General features: G+C 36.6%; 1 pseudogene; it reads right to left on the bottom strand.

The window, feature by feature from the left end:
• Positions 1 to 5,488: 5,488 nt before the first annotated feature.
• On the bottom strand, positions 5,489 to 5,868 carry LOC132519104 (small nuclear ribonucleoprotein Sm D3-like; annotated as a pseudogene).
• Between the last annotated feature and the right edge of the window lie 339 nt (positions 5,869 to 6,207).

Below are 6,207 nucleotides of genomic sequence, written 5' to 3'. Positions count from 1 at the left end.
TCCCACATGCCGCGGAGCAGCTAGGCCCGTGAGCCATGGCCGCTGAGTCTGTGCGTCCGGAGCCTGTGCTCCACAGCGGGAGAGGCCACAACATTGAGAGGTCCGCGTACCGCAAAAAAAAAAAAAAAAAAATTGAAAAACGTATTTAGATAGATACATATCTACATACATTGTGTGTGTGTGTGTGTGGAGGGGTATATTTTAGGATATATATCTAAATCTAAGAAAAAAATGTCATTAAACATGTATAAAAAATTGTAATTCAATATATGCAAGACTATTATGGAGAATACGGTGATTGAAATATAAGCAAATGCAGAAATATACCATGTCTGGATTAGAAGTCTCAGTATTACTAAATGTCTGTTTTGTGAAAACAGTCTTTAAATTCATTCTAATTTTGGAACATTCATCGCGTTTCGTTTGTCTATTTGTCTATCCTGAGAAAAGACCATTCTTCTATATAAAATTTAGATTTAGTTTTTCTGTTTCTTTAATAATTCCTTTCTGGAGTAAGGAAGAATTGCTTCAATAAGACACACAGAACAAATGATGAAAGGAATAATTGATTTATTAAAATAAGATCTTAAGTTGATCAAAAGTCAAGCCACATACTGGGAGAAGGGGAACTATATTTGTACCTGATTAGTATACCAAATATACTATACCAAATATATAGTATACCAAATATATGTGGAAATTATTTTAAAAAATAAACTATACAATAAGAAAAAATGACAATAATTAATATAACATTTCTCAGGAGAGAAAAAAGTGGTCCATTAATATTTAAAAATTCACTCAAGCTTATTAATAATCAGAAAATGCAAACTAAATTTAGAATGAGAAATCCATTTCACACCTGTAGTCAAGTAAACAGTATAATTTCCAACAATTTCTGAACCTGTATAGGTTGTAGAGTAATCCACATTTTGGCACTAACTAGTAACTTTGAATCTTATAATCTAATAATTACGTTCTTTGGTTGTTTCTTCACTGTATAACAGGGGATAGCAAACTTGTTCAGGAAAAGGTGAAACAAATCCAAATGTTTATGGACAGTAAAATGGATAAACATACTGTATGCACATGTATAATAAAATATAGTGGGTAAAATAAATAAATGGTATTTATATGCATTAATATTAATGAATCTCTTTTTTTAATCAATCTCTTAAATGTGAAAAAGAGTCACAGAATACATATATGTATAATATTATGTAATACATAATATATATAGTAGTTTCCATTTACAAAAAGAGTAAAATTAAACAGTTTATATAGAATGGATTCATAAGTGATAACATCCAAACACTGAAAGGGAAAAATTAATAACATTCAGTACATTTGTCTTCTTTGGGAGGAGAAAGGCACATGTAATCAAGGAGGGTCACACAGAAGGAAAGAAGTACTGGCATTGTTCAGTACAGAGGTGTTTATTTACTATTTTTCTTTAAACATATTCTCTTTTAATATATATTTCACCATAATTATAAAAGAGATATGCTTTCCAAAGAGTGGAAGCAAAACTCTTTCAAAATGCATGGACTTTCCCTTCATTGAAGTTTCTGGGAATCCAGCGGTCTGGGGCTTACTGTGACATCCTTCCAAAATGAAAGTAATGAAAGTTTTCTAAACTTTGAATCCAGTGTACTGGGCAAAATGTAAAAACATGTTGGGCCTTCGGGATTTTAAAAGAAATAGTTTGGCACATTTAGAAATCACTTCCCCAACCTATTTATTGTAGAAAACTGTAAGGCTGCCTGGTTTAAGCGATCTCAGAGTTGAGAAAGACTCTCCACTGTCCTGTCTGCATAAAAAACAGCTCTATTGCTTGACATTTGAATCAACAAGTGGAAAATTCAGATTCTCTCTGGAGGAAGTAGCAAGGTTTAATTGGAGAATTACACTGAAGACCACTGTAGTTTTGGAGCACAAACATGCCCTTTTTCTCAAATAACTATTTTCTCTTTGAGGATCACAGTCTCCCTCTTTGATTGATCTCCATAGGGCCTTAAAGTCTAAGCTGCTCTTCAAAAACTGCATTTCTTTGGATGTTTCAAACAATAAAGGTATTTGTGGCTAGCAATATATCATTACCAAGTAGAACTGGCATACTAGTTACATAGAGGGAAAGGCTCCCAGAACTCCGGAATACACGAATACTTGCCTGAGCTGACAACTGATCGTTCCAGTATCTTACTTCTGCTGTATTGCCACCTTCCTTTCAGCTGACATGCACAGCTTTAAAATTTCAAACTTAGTTGGCTCTGCAAGATATACTGTCACCCACCAAAACTGCTGCAGTAGACAGCTCCCTCAGATGTAGTCTGAAGGAGAGAGAGAAAAGGGTATCTTTCCAATTGCTAAAACTTTAAGTATTGTATGCCTGTTCTCTTTGCCTGGAAGGAGAGACAAGAGGTGTGGATATATGTCAGTATGTGAAGAGTGACTAATCATTTGGCTGGATGATCAGGGATTTCCATATTTAAAAAATGGAAGCTAGGTGACAAGGAGTTCTACAGATCATACTTTGTAATAGAGTATTCTAAAAAGGTCTACTACTGTGAGAATATTTTTTAGTATTTTTGTTTCCAGTTGCACACTCATTTAAAGATTGCAGGGAAGAAGTTGGAAAATAAAATAGAAGTCATTCAGCCTCTTTCTACAACAATATTCTTGGAAAAAAACAAAAGCAGCCATGAAATCACAGAGGGGTTTATTCTGGGGCATCTCACCAAGGCTGAATTGGCTAAGTGATGCATAAACCTTTAGAATTCACTTAAATGCTTTCAGGAAAGCAAGCAATGGAAAGAAGGCTGGAAGGAATGAAGGGAGGGAGGAAGAGAGAGAGAGAAAGAAGGAAGAAAAGAAGAAAGTAAGGAAAGAGGAAGGAAGGGAGGGAGGGAGGGAGGGAGGGAAAGAAGGAGGGAAGGGGGAAGGGAGGAAACATAAACAAACACGTGCAAAAATAAAACAACAAAACCCCAAAGCAAACTGCTGTTAGATACAAGATTGAAAGTAGATCTCTGGCAACAAACTAGGTTTCAGGACATGCCACTTTCACTCAAGTTACTAGAACCTGGAGAAATTTTTAAAACTCAAAGCATAAAAAAAATCTGGGAGAGAAGGATAACCTGGCTTACACATGTGGATTCTCAGGAAACTGCTCCACCCATTAAATCCTAAAATACCTGAGTACTTAGTTAATTGTCAGGTGCTTCAGTTCTCACAGAGTTACTTTTGAATTCCTTGGGCTAAGAGACAGAGGATGTCAGTTGAGTTGGCACACAAAATTAAACATCTTAACTACTATATTGTCAACTTAGCTTCTGATTATTTTCCAGAGTTCACTGACCCACTTTACTTCCAGATGGCTAGCGACATGTGATGTGCAGAAGGGAGAAGGCTAGGTTGAGGAAAGATTAATGCTGGGTTGGCTTAAATTGCTTAAATTCACAGATTTGATTTTTTTGATTTGTTTATACGTAATAACGTGTTAGCAAAATTGCTCAAATAACATAATTATTTATCTCATTTGAGTATGATATGAAAATAATATATAAACAGTAGGTAGTATTACAGGCATTTATTTCATAGCATTGCATTTTAGTTATAAACGTTTACTTTATTTGTATTGCAATTATGATATTTATTTTGGGAGAAAACACTTTACTGTGGCGGGTGGATTAAAACAATGGCCACAATACTTCCTCGCATCCCTGTACGCACACCCCTTGGCAAAGTGAGTTTACAGTTCCTTCTATCAAGATCTGGATTCTATTTTCTCACCCCTTGAATGTAGCCTAGTCAGATTGCTTGCTTTGTTGAATAGGACTTTGGCAAACGTGATGCTGGCATAAGATTCAAATGTTCTTGAGCATTCGGGCTTGCCCTCTCTTGCTGTGGTAAACGTAAGACCATCACTCTGTGAACAAATTACTAGCCATTTTAAAATACACAGTTCAGTGACATTTAATACATTCACAATGTTGTAAAACCACCACCTCTATGTAGGTTGTGTAGGAAATATTTCCATCACCTCCAAAAAAAACCCATACCTTTTAAGTTCCTCATTGACCACCCCTGCCCGCCCCCTGCCCCAGCCCCTGGCAACACTAATCTGCTTTCTTTTTTAAATTTTTAAAAAAATTTTTATGTTACTTATTTATTTATTTTGCGGTACGTGGGCCTCTCACTGCTGTGGCCTTTCCCGCTGCGGAGCACAGGCTCCGGACGCGCAGGCTCAGCGGCCATGGCTCACGGGCCCAGGCGCTCCGCGGCATGTGGGATCTTCCCGGACCGGGGCATGAACCCGCGGCCCCTGCATCGGCAGGTGGACTCTCAACCACTGCGCCACCAGGGAAGCCCACTAATCTGCTTTCTGTCTCTATCTATGGCTTTACCTATTTTGGATATTTATATAAATGCAATAACACAATATGTGACCTTTTATGTGTGGCTTTTTTTGAGATTAGCAAAATACTTCTGAGGTTCATGTACATTGTTGCATGTATCAGCACTTCATTCTTTTTATGCTGAATAATATTCCATTGGATGTATATACCACATGATCTTTATCCACTCATTTGTAGATGAAGATCTGGATTGTTTTCACCTTTTGGCTAAAGCAAATAGTGCCTCCATGAACATTCATGTACAAGTATTTGTTTGACTACCTGTCTTTAATTCTTTTGGTATATAAGCTAAGAGTGGAATTGCAGGGTTGGATGGTAATACTGCATTTAATTTTTTTGAGAAACTGCTAAAAACTGTTTCAACAGTGCCAGCAGTAATGTTTCATTTCTGTTATTATTATTATTATAGCTACTCTTGTGGATGTGAAGTGGTATCTCCCTGTCATTTTGATGTGCATTTCACTAATGACAAATAATACTGAGAATCTTTTCATGTTCTTGTTGGCTCTTTGTATATCTTTAAAAAAAAATGTCTATACAAGTCCTCTGCCTATTTTTTCCAGTTTTATAGAGAAACAATTGACATATATTACTGTGTAAGTTTAAGTCATATAGCATGATAGTTTGCTTTACATATACTGTGAAAGGATTACCACAATAGGTTCAGCTAACATCCATCTTCTCATATAGATACAACAAAAAGAAAAGAAAGAAAAAAGAAAAAATGTTTCCCCTGGTGATGAGAAGTCTTAGAAATTACTCTCTTAACAGCTTTCCTATGCATCGTACGTCAGTGTTAGCTATAGTTGTCACATTATTCATTACATACCTAGTCCTTATGTATCTTATAACTAGAATTTTCACTTTTTGACCAACTTCATCTTTTTTTTCCTCAGAAAAAAAAAACCACCCATATTTATTTAGTTAAACATTTCCCCTGACATAAAGAGAAAGATGTCAAAAACAAACAAACAAACACCTAGGACATATACATAAGCATGTAGCCCCACCTCCACCCTGGAACCCAGATAACCTACAAGCAAAAATAAGGGCAAAGTTCCATTCCAGAGTTAAAATTGTCTTTGCTTCTGGAAGATATTTCCATATCCTCTTCCTCTCTCTTCTTCTCATAGCCACTTGGGCCTTCAGAATAGCAGTTTTTCCCTGGCCAGCCCCAGAGCCTTGGTTTGTATTTTTCATGTTCTTTAACATGGGTGCATTTTTCAGCATGTCAGGCAAAATCGGAAGGCATATTTTGCTGCCATGGATGTACACCTGCTCCAGCTGTGCCACTAGGCTGTCTTTGGACGGTGATGTTGGACAGCTACCTGTCCATGCTGTGCTTCACCTCAATGAGCTTACCTTTATACACCTTGCTGGTGTTTGTCTCACCTGTCCTGACGTGGCCCTCGGCCCCATGTAGGGCTTTAAATGGCACAACGATAGACATCTTGGTGGGAAGAGAGTTGACCTACAGTTTTTTGATTGGCTTATTTGTCTTCTTTTGTTGAGATCTAAGAATTCTTTATATATTTTGGACACTAAGCCCTGTTAAAATATTTGATTTGCAAGTATTTTCTGCCAACCTGTATATTGTCTCCTCCCTCTCTTGGGACAGCTAGAATTCTCATACATTGCTGTTTGGAATGCAAAGCTGTATAGCCATTTTGAAAGTAGATTGGCAGAGTCTTTTCCTGTTAAACAATTATTTATTATATAACTCTGCATTTTCACTCTTAGGACATTTTCCAAGAGAAAAGAAAACTTGTTTCAACACAAAGACTTTTAT

The sequence above is a fragment of the Lagenorhynchus albirostris genome, chromosome 4, assembly GCF_949774975.1.
Source record: "Lagenorhynchus albirostris chromosome 4, mLagAlb1.1, whole genome shotgun sequence".
Taxonomy (NCBI): domain Eukaryota; kingdom Metazoa; phylum Chordata; class Mammalia; order Artiodactyla; family Delphinidae; genus Lagenorhynchus; species Lagenorhynchus albirostris.
The sequence above is the reverse complement of the archived record's forward strand: the minus strand, read 5'-3'. Positions and strand labels throughout refer to the sequence as shown.